At 45.3% G+C, this 27025-nt stretch overlaps 1 protein-coding gene across 1 annotated transcript in view; it reads left to right on the top strand.

Annotated features, from left to right (window-relative positions):
• The first annotated feature begins 2351 nt into the window (after positions 1-2351).
• Positions 2352-27025, top strand: part of KCNN2 (potassium calcium-activated channel subfamily N member 2) — a 481118-nt gene continuing 456444 nt past the window's right edge. The window contains exon 1 of the mRNA XM_032425402.1: positions 2352-2581. The gene's annotated coding sequence lies outside the window, so the exon portion shown is untranslated. The remainder of the gene's footprint in view (positions 2582-27025) is intronic.

The raw sequence follows: 27025 nt of genomic DNA, 5'->3' as shown, positions 1-27025 counted from the left end.
TATTGAGCTTTATCACAGGCCAGGTACCGGTCTAAGGAAGTTATGTAGATTATCTCATTTATTCTCATAAGAACCACATGAGGAAGCTGCTATTACTATTTTTCACATTTTACAGATCAGGAACCGAAGCACAAATGCACAAATGGGTAAAATAAATTCAGGAAGATCATATAAACAGGATGAACTCAGGACATGGGGCTCCAGGCCCTTTCTCTTGCATTTGCCTGATGCACCTCCAGGATCCTGACTCGTCCCAGAAACAGCACGTCCAGGACCTTCTCTTTACTAGGGCAGGAAAGTGAATACAGGGAAAAAACATTTCAATGACAAGGACCTAAACCAAAAGGGGTACGTGCTCGGCCCATAGATAACTGGAGAGTTCAATGAGTAGAAGCCCCATTCTCAGATCGTTCTCATTAAATACAGTTAAATAAATAATAACTTATTATATTCAGATCAGTTCTAATAGAAAAACCTGGAACCTGTAAGGTGAAGGACAGGGAGGGAGGGGTAGAGGTGGGGGAGCTTAGCACCCCTACTCTGGACCTGCAGGATTGCCCTTGGGTGGTCTTCAGGCTTCCTTGCACACCTATCCAACAGAGGCTTCCTCCCTAAGTTCTGTGTAGACGGATCCTGTTTGGCATTCCTCCAAAGCTCCCAGGGGTCCCTGGGATTTTGCAAAGGACAGGGACTCAATTAACTAGTTCAGGAAGGAGTACTTGAAGGAAGGGGCTTGGGAGCAAGTCATTAGCGTTAGGACCTTCTAGACTGGTGCAGTATGCTCCATTTTATGATGAAGGTACCATTGGGAACAACAGATGTTTACTCCCGTTACCAGGATCCGCGGGGACCAGGAACCCACACGCAGCACCATAACTAGCCTGTTTCCTCTGGGGGGTTGGTGTGGGATTTGACACAGAGCCCACCCGGGTGCGTGTATATGCTGACAGACAGCCCTGCGACCCCCCAGTAAGAGGGCAGCTGGAGGGCAGAGATGTGATTTTTCATGGCTCTTGAAATGGCTTCATCTCTCTCTTTTTTTGGCCATGTGCCTGGCAGACAAAAACCCCACCAGGTTGAGTGTTGCAGAAAATATGAAACGAGCCAGTAAACCCACAGTGAATTTTGTCTCCGTTTCCAGGCATCTGATAACAAAAGGCCCCCAGCGTGACAAAGTGCCTGCCTGCAATTCACCTGTTTCGAAATCCTCTCGCTTCTTTCCCTCTTTATTTATTTATTTATTTATTATTTATTTATTTATTTATTATTATTATTTTTTTAAACGTGGCAATGGAATATATGGAAGATTCAACAGTAGCCATCAAAATCCGGAGGGCTAGAGACATTTCTGCCATTCAGAGAATTTATGAAACTCCCCCGTCCGTCGAAGGCTCTCCCGGCTCGGAAGGCTCGGCGCGGCTGGTGAGTTCCCTGCAGCAGCTGGGAGCCGAGCTATAAATAGCGCGGGGCTGGAAGCGCCCGGCGGAGGGGGAGCGGGCGGGAGATTCCCGGCTCTCCCCTCCACCCGCCGCGGCGCGTGCTCGGCCCGGGGAAGCCGGCGCTGCGGGCGGCGTTAACCCCACGGTGCCTCGCCGCTCCGTGCGCCACCGGGCCCCGCGACAGGGCGAGCACGCTGGCGGTGGACCCGAACACGCCTTTCTAACCGTGCCCCGGGAGAACCACACTCTGTGCTTTCCCTCCCTCCCGCTTCTTCCTCGGAAGCTCCGGGTAACACCCGAAATTCGGCCTTGAAACACACACACACACACACACACACACACACACACACACACACACACACTCGTATTTGCTCCGTGCATTCCCCCCCCCCCACTTTCTTTCTTCGAGCGGCTTAAATCCAAACCTTAACATTAAAACCGTCCCCAAATTTGGTCTTGGCGATCATGTTGGCTTGCAGATTTCAGCGCAGGGGGTCCCTCCCCCGCGCTGCTGGGGCTGCTTAAGGACAGTTACTTTCCGCGGGAGGGAACGGTCAAGTGGAAACTGTGTGTGTGTATGCGTGTGGTTTATTTGGGGCGCATGCCCACCCCTCGGTAGCCTCAAGGTCTGCAATACCCTGCCGAGCGCTCCGGGTCCCCGCCGCTCGGGCTCGTCCCTGCCAGCCAAGGACTCACAAGGAGGGAGTCCCCAGTCCCGGCAGGGCAGCCTGCGAGCGGGTTCGGTGTCGGGCACGCTCGGTGCGGAAGAGGCACCTGCGAGGAGCTGGGTCCTCGGAAGGTAGAGCCCGAGCCACCGCCCCCGCCGCGCCCCCAGCCCGGCCCCCGCGCCCCGCGACTCCCCGGCGGGTGCTCGGCGCCCGGGACTCCGGGAGGAGGGAGGGGCGCGGCGCCCTCCCGGGCCGTCAGCAGTCACGGAATCTGACAGCCGGAGAGGCAGCTGGTGCCCGGCCAGGACTCCCGATCCTTCTCAAATGGAAACAGTTTTTCCCAGGGAACCTGCCGGAATTCTCCGTGGAATCTCACTTGGGCTTTGCCTCCTGGCGCATTTCACCAAGGCCGCGTTTACCACTTTGAGGCGAGGAAGGCTCCAGATGGAGCGGGGCTCCTGGTGGCCGAACGAGGTAAGCTCTCCACTAAGGTGACATTGACGGGGGGGGGGGGGGGTCGGGGGGAGGGCACAGATTTACTGGGGACCATCCTCTCGCAGGCAAGATGGGAAAATGAAGTTTGCCTTGGGCTTCCCAGGCCTCTTTCCGCTTTACCTCCCCCCCCCCGCCCCCATTCATGCCTTAAAAAGAATAATTACGCTGGGTGGGTGGGTGGTGGAGGGACTCTCTTAGGTTTTTATTTCCAGCATTTTAATGTTCTGCACTAGAGCCCAGGGCCTCAGGGCGACCAGAAATCTCCCATCTCCCCTCCATCTCGTCCACCTTCTGTCCTTTTTTCCTTGTCTCACTTCTCTGCTCCCCTCTTCCCTTATCCAGTCTACTTTTATTTCTTTGCCATCCCCCTTGGCTGACTTGGCTTTCTCCTCTTGGAAAATAGGCATCACAATAAAGGGAGAGAGGGAGGATGTGGTGATTTTGTGTGTAATGCAATGCTGAGGTTGTAGTGTGTATGGATTGATAGCTTATGAATCATTTATTCATAAAACATTGTTGAGCCCTTACTCTGTGCTGTTCTTCAGCTTCTTCATGTGCCAGGTGACCAGGCCATTTTTGGGAAAAGACAGAGCCCCCCCTCCCCCAAACTTTTCCCCCAAGTACTATCCACTTTCCTCCCAGCTGCAGGAGGGAAGGGGCATCTGCAAGACCAGGGTGGATATAGAACCTGTGGGAGGAAGAGAAAGCTCATGAGGACCAGACCAGGCTGGTTCGGTGCCTTGTGCTGGGCAGCCACGGAGTAGTGATATCTGCATTCACACATTAATAATTGTAATCCACGTTTAGGGAGCACTTGCTGTGCCTGTGGTATTTTCTGAGACCGTTGCAAGTATTAGCTCATTTAAACCTCATAAGGACCTCATGGAGTAAGGATTACTATGATCTGTTTTGTACATGGCACAACCCAGGAACAGATGATTTCAGTAATGAGTTCATGATCACACAGCTGGTTGTGGGGGAGCTGAGATTGCAACTCAGAGCGTCTGCCTGTAGACCACACCTCTGAATCCCTTATGCATCTCTGCCTTCACGTATTGATCCATCCCCTCTGTTCTAGGCCCTGGAGATGGAGGAGTGAGCAAAGCAAGCAGGATCCTTGGAGCTTGTATTTTAGTCCTGAGGGAGACAGACAATGGATCAGTTAACAAAGTAGATAATTTCAGGTCCTAGTAGATACCACAAAGGAAGGAGAACAGAGTGATGTCCTGAACAGTGGCCAAGGGAAGTTCTCTTTGTGTGACTTTTGGACATTCAGGCTGAGACCACAAAGCATTGAGGAGAGGAAATAGCCAGGGAACATATGAAGTGACAAACATGACCCTTAGTGATCAGGGAAATGCCAATCTAGGCCATATTGAGGTATCTTGTTCGTGTTCCTTATTGAACGTGTGCAAGATTTTCTCCTAGGTATAAGCCTGGAAGCAAGTTCAAGTGTTTGATCACAAGTAAATGAATATTCAAATTAGGATATAATGTTAAACTGTTTTCCAAAGTCTTGGTACCAATTCATATTCCTACCAGTGATGCTGAAAGGTCCATGGAAGCTACATCCTATTCAATCATTTGATAATGTCAGACTTTTTAATTTGGAGCCAACCAAATGGGTATAAAAGGATATCTCAATGTGGCCCAATAATGAAAACTTGGAATGAACTTCAGTGTCCATAGCTGAAAAGTGGATGAATGTTGTAATATTGTCACACAGAGGAATATTACACAGCAGTCAACAATGAATAAAGCAAATTGGATTTTAGCAATATATTATTAAGTGAGAATTAAGTCTTACATATAGTATGATAATCTTTTATGACATTAAACACTACTGAAATAAAAAAAAAAACCCTAACTATTTAGGAATATGTTGGCTGGAAGCCTTCCTAATAACATAAATAGTTGATTAATACCTATTTTACATGTTATATGTATTATATACTGTAATTTTATGATAATACCTTTCTCTTAACTTGCAACTCAGAGTGTCTGCCTGTTCCTAGGCTTTGTGGTTCATCTGTGAGTTTTTTCAAATTGTTGCAAATCTCCAAAAATTTTCTAACATATTTATTGAAAAAAATCCACAGATAAGTGGACCTACACAGTTCAAACCCATGTTGTTCAGAGGTCAAGTGTATGTATAGATATAATCACATTATATAAATAGGAAAGCAAGAGGATGATGAACGTGGGATCTGTGCTTATGCCTCCATCCAATGGGGAGAAGCCAGGGGACCTTATGGTTAGTTAGACCCAAGTCAGTGGCAAGGTCCCAGCTGTGTTTTGGCTTAGGGCCAGGTATGCTTATTACATTATTGAAGATAACTAGTAAATAATGAAATGTGACAAGGAATGCATCTAATGATGACAGTAGAGGCTCAACCAAATATTGAGACTAATCCTCTTCTATGTACTGTGGTCCAAAGTGGCAGGTAGGAAGGAACACAGGTAGACACCTTAGTCTGAGAGCAGGGAGCTTGATGTTTTGAAGGACAAGAACAGAGTCAGGGTGGGCCAACAGGTCAGGCAGGGCCTTGGAGGTCAAGGTAGAGCATGAAGGATTTTGAGCAGGGAAGTGATGTGATTGGGTTTAAGATTTTAAAAGGCCACTCTGGGGGTGCCTAGGTGGCTCAGTTTGCTAAACGTCTGACTCTTGATCTCAGCTCAGGTCTTCTTGGTCTCAGCGTCGTGGGTTCAAGCCCCATATTGGGCTACAAAAAAACAAAAACAAAAAAACAGGCCACTCTGGATGCTATGTGGAGAATATGGGATGGTCACTTGGGAGGCCACCGCAGTAGCAGAGAGAGGATTGTGGTGGGAGTATGACTGTGTTTCTGCAGGTTGCGTATTGCCTGGGGCGTAAGTCTTGGGGTCAAGAGTATGTTGCTGTCCAGCCCGGGATGCATTTGCCAGCGAACATCCTGGTGCTGGGTGCTAAAGGCCTGGAGGAACGGCAGCAGCCCAGTGATGGATCCGGGTGGTGGGAATGAACTTGAAGAGAGGTGAGTGTATGCAGGACCTTTTTGGAGGTAGAATGGGTCAGGCTGTTGATGGATTACATGTAGGGGTTCTAAAGGGAAGGAGAGGAGTCATAGGTCGCCCCTGGATTTTTATTTGACAGTGAGGATATCAATGCTGCTTACAGAGAAGAGGAAGCCCAGGGAAGACAAGGACATCATATTTTAGATATATTACTTTTGGAATGCTCTTAGAGGGCCAAGTAAAAATGTCGGGTGGGGAGCTGGGTGTGGGTCTGAAGCTTGAGGGAGAATTTGGGGTGACAGACATAAACACGGAAACTCTAAGCCCACAGATGATAGAGTTCAAGTCCCTCCCCTTGGTTGTCATTGTCAGATTGTGAATTCCTTCAGGGTGGAGATATTTTGTCTTTCTTATCCCCAGCAGAGTGTAAAGTAAAATAGGTATTGATACATATGGGTTGACCAGATGATAGAAGATATAAACAATATAAGTGTGGAGCAATAGAGGGGAAGTGTCCTGGGCGGGGGGAGGGGGGTGGCGCTAGACACTGCCAGTGTCTAAAGGCGGAGGCTGTGTGGTTTCCAGTCCCTCTTGAGGGTGAAGCAGGTCTGATGGTGGTGCCAGTCCATTAGGAGGATATGACCCAAGGGTCTTGGGGCCAGTGTCATATGTGGGTACCCAGAGTTACTCCGAGCAGCCAGAAATGGCGAGGAGGAGGGAGTGAAGACACAGAGTGGCCAGGAGAGCCCCTTGGGTCAGAGAAGGGTGATTGGGGGTGGGGGCATGAGCTATGCACCGGAACTTGGCCCAGCCTGCAGCAGACCTGTGGGCACAGGAATAGAGCGACACCAGGAAGAGGAGGGAGGACCAAGGGGCTGAATGAAAGGATCCAAAGCTGTTGGTACAAATGGAGCCATAAGGTGAAGGCCAGTGAATTGCAGGCATATTTGATAAACACCAGGGGACTAGCTTGGGTCTGGCCACAACAAGCCGACCACTCCAGTCCCATGGGCCCTCGGGCTCTGTTGTCCTTCGTGGATGCCACATATCCCTGACAGGCCTCCCCTGCAGGACTGCCTTCCCAGAACCCTCCTGGGGCCAGGCCTGAGGGGCTGGCCCGACCCTACTGCATTTGGGCCTGCCAAGGGCCTCCCAGGTCACCACGTCCCATCCCCCTGCTGACATTGAGTTTCCTGCCACCACGTCCTCGCGGTTGACATCTCTTTGCCAGTCTGTCCTCTCTCCTCAAATGGCCACCCCTCATCCTTTCTCCCTGGCCCATCGGCAGCACCAGCAGAGTGCCTGGCTCATGGTATGTGTGCAGATCGCAGAAGGAAGAGACGGAGGAGGAGGAAAAATTCTTTCCTGCTTGGCCGATTGAGATGAGACCATCCCATTCTCACCGATGATGAAGGCATAGGGACGTCTCTGCTCAGACAGCCAAGTCCAGTATTGCTTACGACTGTAGGCTTTGGAGAAGGAACAGGGCTAGAGCCTGACACGGAGCTCGATCTCACGATCCCGAGACCATGTCCTGAGCCAAAATCAAGAGTCAGATGCTCAAGTGACTGAGCTGCCCAGGTGCCCCTGGCGTTGTGAGTTTTAAATGAGATAATGAGGTGGAGGTTCTTTGCACAGTGCCTGGCAGAGAATATGGGTCCAAAGTTGAACTATTCTGATCTTCCAGGGCATTTCATTATCAATGCCTCTTTTGTTGACTGACTTCGAGGAATGCTTCTCATTTTTAGAATTTAAGGCTCCTTGTCCGAAAGTGAGGGAGTAGCCATGTTGGCAGATGGGGAGCTGTCCCTGGGCACATGGGCACCTGCAGCTTCCTTTCGCACATTACGCCACATGGTTTCCCACTGCACATAATTCACGGCCAACCAGGAGTCTGAATAACAGCGAGGATTCAGAATTTATTCATTCAACATTCCATAAACAGTGATTGGATGTCGTCCTATGTAAATGGAGATGCAGTGATGACTAACGCACTGTCCCCACTTTCAAGGAAATTGCAGTCTAGTTAGGGAGGCAGATAAATAGACAACTAGAATTCACACATTCCTGGGGTCACTTTTGGTGCAGGCCCCCAACCCCAAGACACCCTCCCCCCCACATTACCTCCGGTGCTGGGAAGAATGGAGTGAACTTAGTACTAGCGAGGATCCCTTGTGTCTGCATATATATTTACAATGCACAAATCATGTTCACTTTGAATTATTTCATGTGATTTTGGTACCAGCTTTATGAAATAGGTAGAACGTAATGTTCTCATTTTATGAACGAAATCTAAGACTCCACTGAGTAGCTGCTTTTAAGTAAGGCAGAGTGCCTTATGAGGGACTCTGCTATGACTTGTCTTCCACCTTCTTCCATTGTTCTTATTCAGGGGTCTAGGGGTCACCACATTTTAGGGCTGGGGTTTAGTTTTGACTCTGAGTTCACCTCCTTGGACTGGATGGCCAAGTTTAGCTTTCCTGTTGGGACCTTTGCTCTCTGGAGACCCAAGCTGACAACTCATCCCATGCAGGGGGCTTTGTGCAACTCTTCCCATCTCCAGGCTACCATCTTGGTACTGGGGAGGAGCCACAGCCCAGGTGAGAGTCATGACAGTTTCCTTGAGGGAAGTGATCAGTGATAGAAGCTGGGTTGATTAGCTATGCTTGGGCAGCTGGAAAGCAGAGGCAGCGGGAGAAGAATCTTTTCATTTCTCAGTAGTATTGCTGGACTGTCCTCTTGGCTGGAGAAAGAATGTACAAGTCACTTAGCTTCCTTATAAATGGAATGATTTATTTATACTTTATCAGGTTTTAATGACAGTGGCTCGCTTATGAAATACCTAGAAGTCTTGTATAGAGAATACATCAGCGATTAAAATCTGCTTATGGTTATTTACATAAGGAATATGTCTTTTTAAAAAAATTTAGTTAGGGAAAGTGAGGCTCCAGGATGTACATGTCACGTGGTCATAACATGGGGAAGTGAGTTTGTTGAGAGGTGTTTTTCCAACCTACTTCTGTATATTTTATCTTTGTGGAAGATAATATCATAGGTATTTTTGCTGCCCACAGATTGTGTGGGTGGGGGAGCTCAGACATCTGAGCAAGATGAGAATTTTCACTGGAGCAGGTCAGAAATTTGGAAGGAGCGACCTCTCTCCCTGTATCTTGAACCTTACCACAAGAGCTCTGATAATATTATCTTATGCAGGAGGAAAACCAGTTAACTGGTCATTACCTTTGAATTTACATAGGAGGTTTGGGAAACACGGAGAAATGAAAGCCATCATGTATCCAGGATGAGTTCTGAAAAAAGCTTTTTAAATTCCATTTGCTTCACTGAGTTAGGGATCAAGTTCTATGTTAATTGACTGGTAAAGAAATCCTGCTGAAAATTTTGTTCTGTATGCAGGGAGAGTAGTCTGATTAGTAAAAAGTCTAAATTACAGTGTGTGTTTTAAGAAATACCTTTGCTTTACTTAAAATTCATGCAGTAATAGGACCAACAAAGTGTTTTACATTCTAGGCTTTTCTTCATATATTAATGTCAGTTGGATATAAACAGGTGAGTCCTTAAAACATTTATTTTTGTTCTAAGGTGGTTAAAACTTCAGGGTATTGATCTGCTTGGGAGAGCTCTCCATTGTACTTAGGTACACGTCAGCCCAAACTAGTTCAAAAGTGCATAATTCTTACTATAAACTCAAACTGAAAACCAAGCATCCAGTCATGAATAAAGCTTGATTCTTCTGCCTAACTTTAAGATTTTTTTTTTTGCCTTCCATGTTGGAGAAAATGTTACCACCTGAGTCATATTGATGGGTTTGATGTGATTTGGAGGACACAGGCCTTGCTAACTGCAGACAGCTGTGCTCAGCACACCCTTCACTCCAGACTCTAGCGTCTGTTGTGGGTGTAAAAATTGTTTAATACAGCCCCTCCAATGAATGACTGCAAAAAAAAGACTAAGCCTCGAATAATGATTATCATGTGTGTGTCTGAAGATGTTGGCTGCTCTCGGTCAAGACGTATCTGGCCAGTTAGCCTTGATGGAATCCTCCTTATATCTTTTACTGCAAACCAGACATCTGATTTTGCTTTGTGTGGGATGGGAGAGATTGAAGAAGGCGAAAGCATCTTATCACAGGCAGGCTGGACCAGTGCTTCTCAAATTCATGCTTTCAAAACACAGATTCCTGGACCCTACTGCCAGAGATTCTGACTCAGCGGCAGAAATTCTCCCAACGTCCATCTCTAACGAGTGCCCAGGTGATGCTAATGTTGCTGGCCCGTGGAACCAGCACTGGCCTAGGTCATTAATTTCAGAGAACCTCCATTGGTAACAATGGAACTGTGGTTTCCAAACTCCCCAGAACATGACCAGTAGAGCAGAGGCAGGTAAGGCAATGCTTAGGGTGACCAGTTGTCCAGTTTCACCTATACAGTCTTGTGTTCCAGAGAACCACTCAGTTCTGGGCACACGGGGAATTTGGTCACCCAAAAAGCATACTAGGCTGGCTTCTCACAGTTGCTCCCTCTTTTTTCTCATTGAGGAAGTCTTACCCCACGGAGGGACTAATGCCATGTAGTCAGTGGCTGCCCGGGGATCCAGGCACAATGCCACACAACACCTTGTTTTTCCCAAGTCCCCAGGGTGGAGGGACACCTGTGTGCGGGTGAGGTGTTCACCAAGAGAGACAGAGAGGAGGACGAGGTTGAGGGAATCCGAGAAGGTGGATAATAGTTTTGTGTGTTTTTCGATTTGGTTGGTGTTTTACCAAAACCAAGACTGTGGACTGTCTTACTTTGTTACTGTTCTTGCCCACTGTATTCTGAAGCTGAGATATGACCCATTAGTAGAGATTCCCATTCTGCTGTTAGCCCTATGCTCAGTAGCAATTCCAACGCAAACACAAGACTAGTCTTCACTTGTCACTTCACCAATCATCCCACCAAATGCGACATTCTCCCTGGACGTTTGCAAAATGGTCACAGCAGCTCTGTTTTTATCTTCAGCTCCCAAGGATTTGATTCTTATTTTCCTGTTTGGCAGAGCTCAGTCTCTTCTGGTCGAGAAGGTAGTGTGTGCATACTTTGTACAGCTTTGCAAGAAGCGTGTCTCTGCTGAGCATCCATTCTTCTTGATGAGGTGTTACTTCTTTTCCTCGTCAGGTCTTTGCAACGGGGAGAGAGATTTTGAGTGTAAACATTATGCCATGGTTAGTTATTTCATGTGGTTGGGTGGTTCCTAAATATCAATGGCTTTATAGGACTGGTACCATTCTATTTTGTAACCCAGCGTCATCCGTGACCGTAGGAGTCACTGAGTAAGAGAATCAAAAGTCTCTTTAACACACTGAAGGATTTATTGTTCGGTGCCCTCATTTTTCTGGATAAAAATTGTTTCCACTGGTTTCTCAGTAATCTGCTGATGAAATTTTTTTTTCCCTTTCCTTTTTTTTTTTTTTTTTAAAGATTTTATTTATTTATTTGACAGAGAGAGATAGCGAGAGCAGGAACACAAGTAGGGCGAGTGGGAGAGGGAGAAGCAGGCTTCTTGCTGAGCAGGGAGCCTGATGTGGGACTCGATCCCAGGACCCTGGGATCATGACCTGAGCCGAAGGCAGACGCTTAACGACTGAGCCACCCAGGCACCCTCCCTTTCAATTGCTTCATGGATATAGCAGCAAAGCTTGCCTGACTTCAAAAAGGTGGACAAAGAGAATATGGCTTCAATTAAAGCCTGTGAAGTTAATCTGGTTATTGCTTTTACTGTGGCCAAGTAATCTCCCCTTCTGTTTCCCATAATTGAGGTGATTGATTGACTGTGGTGATAGCTGGTCACCATTTTCCTTCCCTATTTGGGGTACCAAGAGACAGGCTTCCTCTCATTTTTACAGAAATCTTTCTAAGTCGTTGGGGCACCTGGGTGGCTCAGCAGGTTAAGGGTCTGCCTTCAGCTCAGGTCATGATCCCGGGGTCCTGGGATCGAGGTTGGTAGAACACATCCTACTTCAGTTCCCTCCCCATCTTGCAAGCACATGCATGGTCTTTGGAAAAGAAAAGTCCTAAGCCTGTGGTATTGTTTTCTAGTGACAATTACTACGTTCACCTTATTCTCAAATAAAGGAGGTTTGGCATGCATTTAATATCCAGGTACTAGTCTCTGCTTCCTAGGAGGATAGATTTTCTAAGTGTTCCCCTGAACAAGTGATAGACCTTTGGATCTAATTGTTGCTGTCAAAGGGAAGGGAAACTCCATATGTGAACCGAACAGAGGTGTTGTCTTACTTGACTCTTTTCTTTAGTACATGAAAGAAGTCTGGTTCAAGCAGACTCAAAAGAGAATTGGTTTGCTCAGAGAAGACGAAGGCTGTGTGTAGGACCAACTATATCCAGGATTCAAGCAGTGATATAAAGAAGTCTCTCCCTTTTCCTTTCTCTTATTTTTATCTCTCTTGGTTCATCTTTTGTTCACAATGGCTTCATTCTCAGGCACAATACTCTCTCCTAGTTCTAAGATGTGCACTAATAGAGCTATGTTTTACCTCTGATGCTTAGTTGTGCTTTAACAAAAATTCTAGGGTTGAGTTTAAATGGATAGGCTCTGTTCAGATTTGGGGGTGGGGAGAATTAGAGAATAGAAAAGGGTTGATTTCCCCAGGGAAAACTCAAGGTGCTATACAGAAATGGAAATGGAAGTCAGGCTGGCAAAAAGAACAAATACCCACTACTCTGGGAAAGGGGCCCACTACCTCCTGGCTAAGAAGACTTGAGCTTTGAGAACTCACGTACCCAGTTTTGACAGGTGACAATGGACCCATTTCAGGGGTAGACTCACATTAACTGAGCCCAGAGAGACTGATGTATAAACCCAAGTGTTGCTTTATTAGTTCACGATGAGAAGGACATTCATATAATCTCAAATGCCAGTGTTGACAGAGCAGTCCATTTTCTCCTTTTAAGCAAACTGCAAGAAAATCCAATCATAAGAACTCTGCTAAACAAGAATGTGTCAGAATAAGGGGAGACAGTGTAATGGTCCACAGTAGAATCTGCCTCAGGGGTCAGAGGACAGAACAGCATTGTTCCTGGAGGGTAGATAGTCTCTGTGACATTGTGGGCTTCTCTTCTGGCCAGTCTTTATCAAAGTTGGGTCCCAACCCACTGCATTGGAATCACTGGCAACTTCACAAAATGCAGATTTCTGTTTTCACCCAGACTTGCTGAATTGGAACCAATAAGAGGAACCTCCATTTTCAACAAACTCCCTTGGGTTTGCCTCTATTGTATGTGAGTGACTTCTCTAAAGCAAATCAAGCCCTTCTGTTCACATAATCTTTATTCTAGCAGGATGTAAATGATTAGATTTCTACTTAGTGAATTATTAAACATCTCGGTTTGACTACCTTTCCTAGCTCTCCATGTAAGGTATTTTTAGATTCATTTTAATTCTAAAATTCTGATGAGAATGTAAGGTAGAAATTTGGGAAAGAATGGAAACATATAAGGGTTTTAGTAAAATTGTCAGTAAGCTCATTGTTCTTTCTCTTCTCTGCACGTGGTCCATTCACTCTTCCCACGCAGGGGTCTGGGAATATAGTATATAGCATTCAATTCCTGCTTTATTTACTCTAATTTAATTTGAGAGCATCTCCTCATGCTGTTCATGCACACGGTATTTACGTCTTTCTCAAAATTTCCATTCACGTATTTACGAATAGAATTTTTTTTTTTTTAAAGATTTTATTTATTTATTCATGAGAGACAGAGAGAGAGAGAGAGAGGCAGAGGGAGAAGCAGGCTCCCAAGGAGCAGGGAGCCCGATGCGGGACTCGATCCCAGGACACTGGGATCATGACCTGAGCCGAAGGCAGACGCTTAACCATCTGAGCCACCCAGGCGCCCTACGAATAGAATTTTATTCCCACAGATCATTAATCCTATATATTGTGTATAGTTTTTACAAGTGTGGAAGAATGAGATTTTGTGTTTTACTTTAAAATGAAAACCAATAGAAACACATTTATTTTACAAACCAAAATGAGCTTTTTCCCTGGAGGGATATTTTTTAGGTAAGTTCTTAATAACAGAATATTATAACAAAGTCACAGAGGTCATGGTTGACAGTTAATTGTCACAAGGTTGGTAAATACATTTAACCTCCTGTTACTGAAATTGTTTACAAGTGAAAGAACTGTTTTTGCCATGGAATACTCTAATGGATCTCATTTCCAATAACAAATGTACTTAGCCTCAAGAATAGTCATCCTTAAAAGATAACTATGAGATGAATTTCTGAATATTACATGGAAGATTTGCCCTTTCTGGAAGACAGACTTGGGTAGAAACTCAACTTTGAGTTTATAAGCTATAGGAGGAATAAGGATTTAACAAAATTTATGGCCACATAAAAACTTTATGGCCACGTATGGTCTGCAGTACCACTGATGGGCTCTTCCAGGTCAGCTTAGCCCTGTCTACACTGTGGGCCTCAGATTTGAAGCCTGAGCTGCCCAAATGTCCGTTTACACAGTTTGCATGGGTGAGAAAGCCCAGGTTGCTGTTGCTTCTGATGCATACACATCAGGGTCCCCTGCATGCAAATCCCACAACAAGGAGAGACTTCAAAGAGGCTCTGCCTTCCCGGGAGGTGCTGGAGGGACCAGGCGACAATCCCATGGGTGGGGGATTTAATGCAAAGCGGAATGGACTTCCACCAAAGAGAGATACGAGAGGAAGAGCTGGTGGATACATGGCTTGCCTTTCTGCTCCTTCCTGCAGACTATTCCAGCATGCAGGAGTGCGTAGAGTCTATCTGGGAATGGCACACATGACCCTGCAGCCAGCTCCGTCTGCGGTGAAGCCATCACCAGCTCAGTTGTGCACACCCTCGGATTCATTCTCCTTTGGTTTCTCCCTCACTCTTCCCTGAGATTCCATCCCGCCACCCCCATTCCCATCACCACCCAAAGAATTAGCTTGTGGCCTCTTCACCTTTTTATGGGCATGGATAAACGAGTGATTCCCCTCCCAGAAGCCCTTGCGCCAACATCTCTCCAGTTTTTAAATGTTGGAGATGAAAGGCCTTTGACTATAGATTCCCAGGACTTTGAAACCACTTAGGGTTCATGGTAGTTTTTTTTTTTTTTTAAGTATTTATTTATTTAAGCGAGACAGAATGAGAGAGCACATGAGAGGGGGGAGGGCCAGAGGGAGAAGCAGACTCCCCGCTGAGCAGGGAGCCTGATGTGGGACTCGATCCTGGGACTCCAGGATCACGACCTGAGCCGAAGGCAGTTGCTTAACAAACTGAGCCACCCAGGCGCCCCATGGTAGTTTTAAAAAAATTTCTTGCTAGTAACTGGGGCGCCTGGGTGGCTCCATCAGTGAAGCATCTGCCTTCAGCTCAGGTCATGATCCCAGGGTCCTGGGATCCAGCCCTGCATTGGGCTCCCTGCTCGGTGGGAAGCCTGCTTCTCCCTCTCCCTCCGTCTCTGCCGCTCCCCCTGCTTGTGCTCTGTGAAGTAAATAAAATCTTAAAAAAATATAAATTTCTTGCTAGTAAGCTTCTGAGGCCAGTCTTCTTTTTCTGCTCTCTAAAGTCTTGTGGGTCTCCACACTGGCCATGGAGGTCCGCAGCAGTATAATTTTCCAGGTATAGGGTGAAAATCTCAACATCAGTGCAGATTGCTTTGGAATGTCAGTTGCCTACCTCTAGTTCCCCAATCCTGCCTCGAGAGGTTTTAACATGCCTTTTGTCTTTGGGTCACTTTAGGCATGCATGTCACCTGCTTCTCCCACTACCCACCATGGTGGGTGCCAACCACACCCATTTGTCATTCCCTCATTAGCTCCTCTCAGCTAGAAGTCAGAGGCGTAGCAAAGGGAGAGTGGGTGGTCATGCAGGTACCCAGGTGCTCCTGGGTATGACACAAGGATTCCAGTTAGAGAAAGTTGTATTACAATTTTATGCTGAGTAACTGTCTTTGGGTTTAGTGTAAATTTGATTTATTGAAAGAAAGAATGCATCCTCCGTTTCCTATCTATTCATTTCTGAATGAATTTGGGAAGATAACTCAAAGGTGTACATTGTACCCAAATGCCTTTTATTTTCACTGAGTCACAGCTAAGTTGAGTACAACAGCAATCTGATGAGGCTCCACTTGCTTAATCATGTGCATGCCTACTCCTTTCCCTCGATCTCCCTCCTGCCCCACAGTTTCGGCTGTCAGGCTCTCAACCCCAGACTGTGACAATTATCTCCTAACTGGGCTTCCTGCCAGTCTCACCAGCTTCCCATCTCTGGGGCATCATGAACCCTCAGCCATCTTTTGAAATGGAAATCTGATCCCGCACATGGTTGGGTTGAAAGCTTTCCAATAACCTCACTGGCTTCTGTCCCAGCATGGGATCCGAGACCCTCCTGGGTTCACTTCCATCACTTGCCAGGAACTGGTACTGGTTTCTGCAGGTACAGAAACTTGTATTTGGTCAGTGTTCTCAGCGTATCCTCAGAAAATGAATCAAACTCACGGTGATGAAGAGGTAAGCCCTACTGACAATTGATCCCTTGTATCTGGCGACTCTAGCTATAGGGGAGCTGGATGCTACAGAGATGTGTCATTAAGGGAGACGGACCTGGGTGCGTGTTCACTAGTGTGTGGCGTTGGGCAGGTGACTAAAACTCTCTGTCAAATGTCAGTGTACTTACATGGAGAATTGTGGAAACAATACTTTTTGTTACTGAGGTGTATGAGGAATGGATGCCTTTTTTTTTCTCCCATTCCAGTCATTCATAGAGAAGTTAATTAAAATTTTTCAAGTTCAAGGAGCTAGCTGGTTGATGGTAGATCCAGGATTAAGACCCAAGCAATTTGGCCCCAAAGTTTGTGTGCTTCACCCCTGGTCCTAAAATATTATCTTAAAATTGACTACTTTTTCTGTTTTGTGAACATCAGTTTCATGCAAAGTAATGATTTTTGTGAGATCTTGGGATTTGATGTACTAGACATTACATACATAGATGTGTGTGTGTATTTTAGATTATGTAAGTAAAGCGAATTAGTTGCAAATAGTAGAATCTACTCTAGCTAACTTAAATGTGTGTATAGTAGACAGATTATGTAAGTAAAGCTAGTTAGTTGCAAACAGGAGAATCTGCCCTAGCTAAGTTATTTTTTTTATTGTTATTTTTCTAGATTTTTATTTATTTGAGAGAGAGAGAGCGCGCACGCGCGAGAGAGCACAAACAAGCAGAGGGTCTGCAAGAGAGAGCACAAACAGGCAGAGGGGCAGAGGAAGAGGGAGAAACAGACTCCCCACTGAGCAAGGAGCCTGATGCAGGACTCGATCCCAGGACCCTGGGATCATGACTTGAGCTGAAGGCAGACGCTTAACTGACTGAGTCACCCAGGCGCCCCAACTCTAGCTAACTTTAAACAGGAAGAATTTTTATTAAAGGATGTTAGAGAGCTCCCAGAATTTCTGGAAGGCCCAGGGATTCCATCTTGGGAACAGTAAATCAGGAATCCTGGCAGCTCAGAAGCCCACAGCCAGGAGGAAGAACCCACACCCCCGACACTTCTTTTAGTGAGAACATTCTTGCTCCCCTCCAGCTGCCCCGGAAGGACCTTCACCACCTCCAGCCTTGTCAGGAAATCCGAACTCCCACTCTGGGGCTTCAGATCACATTGTTCCTTCCCACACTGACATTTTGTGAAGGCGTGTCTGTTTGAAGAAACTTCAGTCCCATGCTTGCACTGCCGCTGAGGGGATTCAGGGGAGGCTGTGTGAGGCTCCCACCCTCCACAGCGAAGGAAGGCAACTTCCAGGGGCCTGAAATAGGGGTGAAGTCAAAATACAGTGTCTGCTGCCACAGACAGCAAAAATGCATTCGTGTATTTCCTGCAGTGTTCCTAGGTATAGAGCTTGTGTATCTAGCTTGTGTTTTGGGTTTGGGGAAAGAAAGAGAATGGATATTTACTAGGGGCTGGTATGTCAAGCTCTCAGTAGGTGGTGGTCATGATATTAGGGCTGCCCTTGGCTTTGAGCTAGAGCATCTTCTCTGGGCTGGTGCTAGGAGGACACTCTCAGATTCTCCTTCTCATCACACTCGTAAGTGGCACCCTCTGAGGTGGAATGGTGTAGTCGTGAAGCCCATGAGCTTTGGAGCCAAACTGCTTGGGTTCTTGTCCAGGATCTACCTTTGGCTGGCTCCTGGAACTTGGAAAATTTAATTAACTTCTCTGTGCCTCAGTTTACTCATCTGTATCATGGAGGTAATAGTACCTAGCTCCTATGGTAGCCACAAAGATCAGTAAGTTAGGGGCTCCTTGGTGGCTCAGTCGGTTAAGCATCCAACTCTTGATCTCAGCTCAGGTCTTGATCTCGGGGTCCTGGGATTGAGCCCCCTGTCAGGTGGGGAGTCTGCTTCTCCCTTTCCTTCTGTCCCTCTCCCCACTTGTGCTCTCAAATAAATACATAAAGTCTTAAAAAATATCTTAAAAAAAGAAAAGTAAGTGCTATATAAATGTTTGTTACATAAATTCTGTGGTGCTAAGAATGTCTATTTTCAGATAACATTTATAGTGGTTTTCTCCCCTGCCTACCATCTTATAGGGTATAAGACCATGCATGGTGATCACTGCTTACACAGAGTGACTTTTCTGTGGTCACTTATGAATAGGAGGCGGCTTTTGTTAGAGTTGATATGGATTGGCTGTCTGATATACCATATGTGTATATGATATATATATGTACGTATCATATATATTTATATGAAATCCAAGGCAGGTGTAATAACTTCTGTGTTCCTTCAGCCAGTGTCTTCTTCTTTCTGTTCTCTCTCTTTTTTTTTTTGATAGAGAAACCCTTTAATCAAAACAAGTTTACAATGTTGACACTTACGGCTTAACTAGAATGTCTGTCCAAATTTATTGTATTAAGGACCAGATATAATGTAATATCAATAGTTCTGTTTTTTGCCCTCCGTGGCACGTATCTTACTGGAATATTCCTATCAGATAAGCCCCAGAGGTTTGGTTTGAGGAGTACAGCATTCCTTCTGCTGTACCAAGGATAAGCATGTGGGTTGTTGTTAATTGGCTTAATTGTGTTGCTCCTCATTTATTTGTGAAATTTCTTTACCTTGGAGTAACTTCTCATTTGCCTGTCCTATTGATAGATTCACTCTCTCCCTTTCAATCTGTATTCCAGACTTTATCCTGATTGTTTGGTTAGCATGGACTTCATGGATGGCTCTTGTTAGTATTTGTGTATTATAACTTACTGTTATAGAACCTGGTTCAGTGTGGATTCAAAAGAGCCTTACCTTTTACAGTCCCACACACCTGAAAAACACCCAGTATCTAAAGTTTCTGCCTGTGCTTACTTCCCTCTCTGTCCATGACCACCATCTCCTCTGCACAATAAACACGTGTCAGCAGAAATTCACATTTAAAACTCTTCACTACTTACATTGGTCTTTGAGACCTATTGAAAGCAGGTCTGTGATCTTTTCATTGTCCGGCACAGTGCCTGACCCACGCTGGATGTTCAATAACTATTAATAACTAGTAAATTGAGTGGTAAATACAGATAAAGCTCTTTCAGGAAAGAAAGCAGTATTGAGTATCTACCCCCATGATAGAAAATAAGCTACACTTAACACTTGCTTAAGCAAACAATTCAAAAATCAGTAGACAAAATATGATTCCCTCACTTGGTCCACTATAACCTGGGGTTCCGTTTTAATATGTTCTGGTGATAAGGAATTATTTTTCCTTCGAGTTTCCTCAAGATGGGGTTCTAGTGATAATATCTACAACTTACAGAATTTTGCCTGAGATTTATTGGAGCTTCTGTTTTTTTGAGGAGAAATTTCTTTTTTTTTTTTTTAAGATTTTATTTATTTATTTGAGAGAGAGAGGGAGTGAGAGTGAGCAGGAGAGAGGGGCAGAGGCAGAGGGAGAAGCAGACTCCCCACTGAGCAGGGACTGATATGGGACTCAAACCCAGGACCCCGGGATCATGACCTGAGCCGAAGGCAGACGCTTAACCCACTGAGCCACCCAGGTGCTCTTATCTTTCTGTTTTAAATTGCTTAGTTGATTTTTGTTTTCTGTGAGGGTCTAAGAAGGGAATTTTTACTGAGATACAATTAACATATAACATGGAGATATAATTAACACATAATTATCATATAACATATAACATAAAACATAAACATGTAACAGTTTCAAGTGTACAACATTTGCTATTTGTGCATGTTATAAAATGATCACCCCAGTAAGTCTAGTTAGCACCTGTCACCACACATTACAAATTTTTGTCCTTGTGATGAGAACTTTTAAGATTTACTCTCTCAGCCACTTTCAAATATACAATACAGTACTATGAACTATAGTTCCCATGTTGTACATGGTCTCCCATGACTTATTTTATAACTGAAAGTTTATACCTTTGACCTTTTTCACCCATTTTGCCCATGCTCTTCCCGCTGCCTCTGGCAATCACTAGTCTGTTCTCTGTATCTGAGTTCAGGGTTGTGTGTGTGTGTGTGTGTGTGTGTGTGTATTTCTAGGTGTGTGTTGTTGTTGGTTTTCTCTTTATTTCATTTGTAAGTGAGATCATATAGGATTTGTCTTTTTCTGTCTGACTTATTTCACTTATCACTTAGCATAGTGTTCTCAAGGTCCATCAGTATTGTCACAAATGGTAAGATCTTTCCTTTTTATGATGAAATAATACTCTAATGTATGTGTGTGTGTGTACATTTCTAGGTGTGTGTTGTTGGTCTTCTTTTTTATTTCACTTATAAGTGAGATCATATAGGATTTATAGTTTTCTGTCTGACTTATTTCACTTAGCATAGTGCTCTCAAGGTCCATCTGTATTGTCACAAATAGTAAGATCTTTCCTTTTTATGGTGAAATAATATTCGTGTGTGTGTGTTTGTGTGTATTCAGTGATGGACGCTTTGGTTCTTTCCATGTCTTTCTACTGCAAATCATGCTGCAATGAACTTGGGTTGCAGGTGTCTTTTCAAGTTAGTGTTTTTGCTTCCTCTGGATAAATACTCAGGTAGAATTGCTGGATCATACGTTAATTCTATTTGAGGAGCCTCCATACTGTTTTCCACAATGGCTGCACAAGCCTGCATTCCCACCAATGGTGCACGAGGGTTTCTCCTTCTCCACAGCCTCACCAACACCTGTTGTTTCTTGTGTTGTGGATTTGAGCCGTTCTGACAGGTGTGAGGTGGTATCTCATTGTGGGTTTGATTTGCATTTCCCTGATGATGCGTGATGAGCACATTTTCATGTACCTATAGGCCATCTGTACGTCTTTGGGAAAATGTAGGGGTTTTAAACTGATGAATAAAACTAGGCAAAACTTCTTTGCTCTGAGCTCCTGAGTTGATGGCATCTGCCTTGAGAAGAGGCACGCTCCACCAAAATCTCTCTCTTAATGTATTACGTGAAATTTCATCAATAGACTTAATCTTGCAGGAATTTTAAAGGCTGGGGTGGATGGGGGGTGGAATTTAAAGGTAGCCTATGAAAATGAAAACTTCCACAAGGAGACGAATACTATGAGTTGTCAATTAAAAAAAAAAACACAAAGCGGCAAAAAAATCCATACAACGCATACAGTTAAATAGAGCAGAAAACACTAAGAAGAGGATTTGAAAGGACAGATGGGCCAGAGGCTAAATGTGGAGTTGTTTCAAATCTGTGGAGGACTGGCCTTTGTGGGTTTTAAAAGAAAAACATTCGGGGCAATGACACTGCCCCCCCCGCCGCCCAATTTTCACCCTGCCTTCGTGATGCCCAGCTCAGTGTGGTGAAGCGAGCTTCCTTTGAAGTGTGAACTGAGTGAGAGGCCGGTTCCGTGTAAGAGGAAATTGACTCAGAGTTTTTTCTTCAACTGCCCAAAGAAATTAATGTCCTCAGAGCTTGAGGACACTGCCAGAATTAAAAATAACTTGGTGACGATTTAACAATGAAAAGAAGAAAGTCCGTCACTCGTAAACCCTCTTTGGTGGAGACCAGGCTCTGGATATTAAAAGCGATTCAGGGGCGGTGGTTTCAAAATGCAAAATTCACTTTGATTTTGAAAATGAATCCAAGTTCTTGAACTTCATTTCTCGCAAAAGTTATGGGGTTTCCGTCCCACTGAACTGCAAGATACAAGAAGGCAGGTGCATTTCTGCCCTCCTGTCCTCCCTCCTTCCAATCTTTGTTGTATCTACGCTCTTAGCTCAGTGCCTATTGCACAGTTAATTGGTAAGAAACATGAATTAAATGAGTGTCAGATGAAGCTGCTATCATGCTCAGTTGAACTGCCAAACACAGACTGGAGATCGAAGAGATGTACAATTCACAGCCATGCGCCTCAGAGATTTGAAAATTCCAACTAGCTGTGATGACTCATGAACTTCTTAGAGGTGTCATTGAGTGACTTGCCTGAAGGCATGAGCTCAGGGGGTTGGATTTCGGAAGGGCAGGAATAATAGGAGATACAGAAGCAAACCATCCACGAGGAATTTCCTACATTTGCATTTCCACATATAACTTTGGATGGAGTCCCAAGGCTTCAGCGAGGCTGACGATTTGCAAAAAGAATTTCCAATTCCTCTCTGATCTGCAGGCTCACAAATTTCATTTCTCATGGAAATTTTACTATAAAACCTGCTGCTGAGTAAAAGGCAGGAATAATTTCATCTCTTGACTTGGCAGCGTGAACTTGGGAATAAAAATAAGGTCACCTTGACAGGCATACATCTGTATTTCTCTGCATGATAGTTTGTACGAATGGCCACAAATTCTTTCCCTCGTTCCACTCCTATACCTAGAATGTAACATTACAAATCCTCTTACCGAGAGGTAGTGTCTGTGTTCTTACCCCTTAAATCTGAGTTGGCCATTTGAATTATTTCAGCTGGTGGGGCGTTAGTAAATATGCCTCAAGCAGAGTCTTGAAAAATGCACGCTGGGCCCGTGTTTTGTGGCTCTGGGGACTCATCATGCTGGTTCTGTGTGAACAAGCCTAGACTAGCTCGCTGGATAAAGAGAGGACACACAGCCCAGCTTTGAGCCAGAAGCAGAGTCATTTAGCTCACTACAGGTGCATATCTTGAGCTCACGGGGGACAAACAGGAGAAACGTCCTGTGGTGCCCAGCCCAAACAGTGAGCCACATAGTTTTTTTTAAGCTACTAAGTTTGGCATGGTTTGCAATTCAGCAATAGATAACTACTCTATCCCGTTAGGGCTTTGTAGGAATTCCAGCCTTCCTTAAATTCTTCCCCAGTTGTCCCGAGGTGGGGGGCGTGGTTCCCAGTGGATAGCGTGGATATTCTGTGACATGTAATAGTCTTGGCTGCCATGTCTGACCCAAATTCCTCTTTGGTTCAAGTTTCTGGGGCTGCTGGTGTCTTCAGTAGATGTCAGGTCTGCTGCTGGTCGCTCAGGAGACAAACAACATCCTTCCTGTCATCTACCAGAGAAGCTCGTGCCATTATGTGCAATCCAACTCCTGTTGGGACCTCTGCTATGAATTTATTAGGAAAAAGTGAGAGAGGAATAATTAGGACAAAACCGGAATAGATGTGATTTGAGAGCCGGAGGGACCTTTAGAGATCATGTATTCCAATTTCTCATTTGGCAAAGGGGGATCCTTGGGCAGAGAGCCTTGTCCCTGGTCCGAGGTCCCCTGGTACATGAGTGCCGCGTCTCCTTGTTCCCTATTTAGGGATTGTTTACATCTCTTTTTAATCCATTTTGCTATTTTGCTGTTCTTCTATCACTTAACGTTTTCCAAAAGACAAGTGTAGGTTTTTGTAAAACGTGTTAAGAGTGATGAATAAAAAGTCTGGGGGTGGGGCACCTGGGTGGCTCAGTCGTTAAGCGTCTGCCTTCGGCTCAGGTCATGATCCCAGGGTCCTGGGATCGAGCCCCGCATCGGGCTCCCTGCTCCGCGGGAAGCCTGCTTCTCCCTCTCCCACTCCCCCTGCTTGTGTTCCCTCTCTCGCTGTGTCTCTCTGTCAAATAAATAAATAAAATCTTAAAAAAAAAAAAGTCTGGGGGTATAGGGAATTACTCCTGGGAAGGAATTTGATGGCAACGGTAGAAAGATGCCCATTTTTCCTTTTAAATCTGTATCACTCTACTTACATGGCTGTTTCATCTGAGAAGCACTCTGGAGATGGGGGTATTGGCATAAGCAGGCCCTGCGATGTGTGGAGCTCTAAGCACCTTCTGCCAGCCAAGCAGGCTCGTGTGCAGCTGGCGTGATGCCTTGTGGGTACGTCCACCCCTACCCCTCGGGAGCGGGGGTCTGCTGTAGCCAAGATGCTGATCCCGCACCAGCGCACACTTGTCCTGGATGGGGGATCCCAGAACCACGCCGACACCACCGGGACCTCATGTGGCAGTGAGGCTCAGTGTGGTGGCGAGTCTGGTCAGCCACAGCAGCCACCCGGGAGCCTGGATTGTGGGGTTCTATACCATAGGGTGTATAGGATGCAGGGCACTGAAACTGCTGGGGTGTTCATGTCCTAGGATCAAAGGGCAGAGGGCCCTGCCCAGCGTCCTCAGAACCTGCCGCTCTGCTCTCCTCTTCTGCACAGTCCCGTCCAGGTGACAGGTGGCCCTTTGGAAGCCTTCCCTTTCATTTTTTACCTTCAGGATAATCATTGGAACTGGCTTTCACTTGCAATGCTTGGGGACCTGGAGAAGCGGGGGCTGAAGCCGCTAAGGGTGGAGTACAGATCTGTGTTCTGCGGGGGGCCTGAGCCCACCCAGCACTGGGGCAGGGGGGGCTGTCTCTTTGAGGCATCATCAGAAGAGCATGGCTAGGACGCCTGGGTGGCTCAGTTGGTTGAGCGTCTGCCTTCGGCTGGGATTAGGATCCCAGGGTCCTGGGATCGAGTCCCGCATGGGGCTCCCTACTCCGCGGGGAGCCTGCTTCTCCCTCTGCCTCTGCCTCTCTCTGTCTGTCTCTCATGAATAAATAAATAAATAATCTTAAAAAAAAAACACGGCCAAACACAAAACAAGAGTGGGGAGAGGCGACCGTATCTCTCAGCTCTGAATAGCAGGAGGCCTCCCTGTGGCTGAGGATAAGAGGAAGAGCTTGGGGAAGACCAGCTCCTGTCTTTATCGGTCACTTTGTGTCCTTGGAAACAGAGATTGGGAGAGACTTCATTGATTCAAACACATGAATTTGTCTTTGGTATATTTTATTTATTTATTTATTTTTTAGATTTTATTTATTTATTTGACAGAGAGAGACACAGCGAGAGAGGGAACACAAGCAGAGGGAGTGGGAGAGGGAGAAGCGGGCTTCCTGCCGAACAGGGAGCCCGATGCAGGGCTCGATCCCAGGACCCTGGGATCATGACCTGAGCCGAAGGCAGACGCTTAACGACTGAGCCACCCAGGCGCCCCTGTCTTTGGTATATTTTAAAAACATTCCCAAGCTTTTCTTTCTGGGCATTTATATATATTTTTAATTTTATTAAATTTTTTATTTTAATTACTTTATTTTGATTTAATTACTTATATTTTAATTTTATAAATTTATAGTTATACTTTAATTACTTCTATATTTTAATTAATTATTTTAATTTACATTAACGAGGTAACATAGCATGTATCAGTGGCTGGTGTATGATATAATGATTCAACAATGCTGTACCTTAGTGCTCATTATGTTAACTATACTCTTTAATGCCCGTCACCTATTTCACCCGTCCCCCCACGCGCCTCTCCTCTGGTAACCGTCAGTCTGGGCATATCCTTTTATTTGTGTTATTGGTTTAATAATGCTGCTTCAAATAAGACAAACCTTCTTCGAGGGAAACGAGGGAAACGATCAGGTCAGTACAGATCCGAGGATACCCTCCCTTGTATAAGTGTAGCCCAGGAAAATCAGGGCAGTCTGGTTATAACATTTCAATTTCAAGCTTCTGATAGGTATTAAAAAGTGATTAAAAGGGATTTAAAAAATAGTGAAAAATACCTTAAGGGTCTCGCCTCAAATTGGAAACCCAAATTGAGAATTACATTGATGCTTTAAGGTAAATTAGAATATGGAACACACGGTCCTACAGAGCAATGACCTTGGTGGTGGATTGAGAATGCAGGGCTGACTCATCCTGTGCTGTTGACATGCGCATTGGTGGAGTTTTGGTTCTTGGCTGGATTTCCTTTCCATGTATCTTCATTTAGGCATTTGCTATGCATTCAGTGCCTATTTTGGGTCATTATTGAGCTAGGGACTAGGAATTTAAAAAGAGAAGAGGACACAGTCCAGACTTCTTCCCCCATGCCCTGCACCCTGATGAGGACAGATGATGAGCAGGGTACCAGACAGTTGTGCACATTCTCTGAAAACTAAGTAGAAGGAGGGATCGGTTTCCCTGGGGATGGGATTTTATTTTATTTTATTATTTTTTAAAGATTTTATTTGAGAGAGCCAGAGAACATGAGAGAGAGCACAAGAGGGGGGGAGGGGCATACATGGGGGAGGGGCATGAGTGGGGGAAGGGGCAGAGGGAGAGGGAGAAGCAGGCTCCCCACTGAACAAGGAGCCTGATGTGGGGCTGGATCCCAGGACCCTGGGTTCATGACCTGAGCTGAAGGGAGACGCTTAACCGACTGAGCCACCTGGCGCCCCCATGGGGTTGAGATTTCAGAGAAAAGCAGGTAGTTAAGTTTTCCAGGCTGTAAGAAGCCTGAGATGGATATACCATTTATAGAGAGTTTGGAGACTTAGAGGAATATTTAGAAAGTGGTTTTAAGGGATCAGTGGCAGAAGGCAAGGCACAGAAATACAGAGTCGGGCCATATTGCCAGGGGTTTGGGATTTCAAATCAGGAATGTGGACTTGATACACCAAGACCTGCTACCTCAGAGCACCTGCTGACATCACCTACAGAGGAGGCATTTATCAGAATTCTTAGTGAGAAAAATGTGGCATTTTTTGGTATCAACCTTATGGCTCTACCAGAAATTCACTTGGGAGTGGACTTGACTTTTGTAGCCTAAGTATACTCATACCTTACTACCTCCAGCCTCAACCACAGCCAAACTCCTAACAGCCTGTGTACAAATCTTTGCAGAGACATCTGCTCACTGAGCTTCTGGGTCAAGCCAGGGACACTCTCTATTAAGTGAAGTTTATTTCTACCTCAAAGTTGAGGGGGAGAAGTATTTTTAAGGAATTTTGCATTTCAGACAATTGACCAGAATTTTAAATGTATGCTAATAAAAACTTCAAAACCAGCCCTTCAGAAACGTAACAAGCAGTGAATATCATACAGCTCTTTTAGCCATGAGAAAATACAAAGCAATTACTCTGCTAGTGAGATATAATACGTAATCAGGATCAATTTAAGCTCGTTCTTAATTTAGCAGGAC

Source organism: Phoca vitulina, unplaced genomic scaffold (genome assembly GCF_004348235.1).
Source record: "Phoca vitulina isolate PV1807 unplaced genomic scaffold, GSC_HSeal_1.0 scaffold32, whole genome shotgun sequence".
Taxonomy (NCBI): Eukaryota; Metazoa; Chordata; class Mammalia; order Carnivora; family Phocidae; genus Phoca; species Phoca vitulina.
Note: the sequence above shows the minus strand (reverse complement) of the source record. Positions and strands in the feature narration are given on the sequence as shown.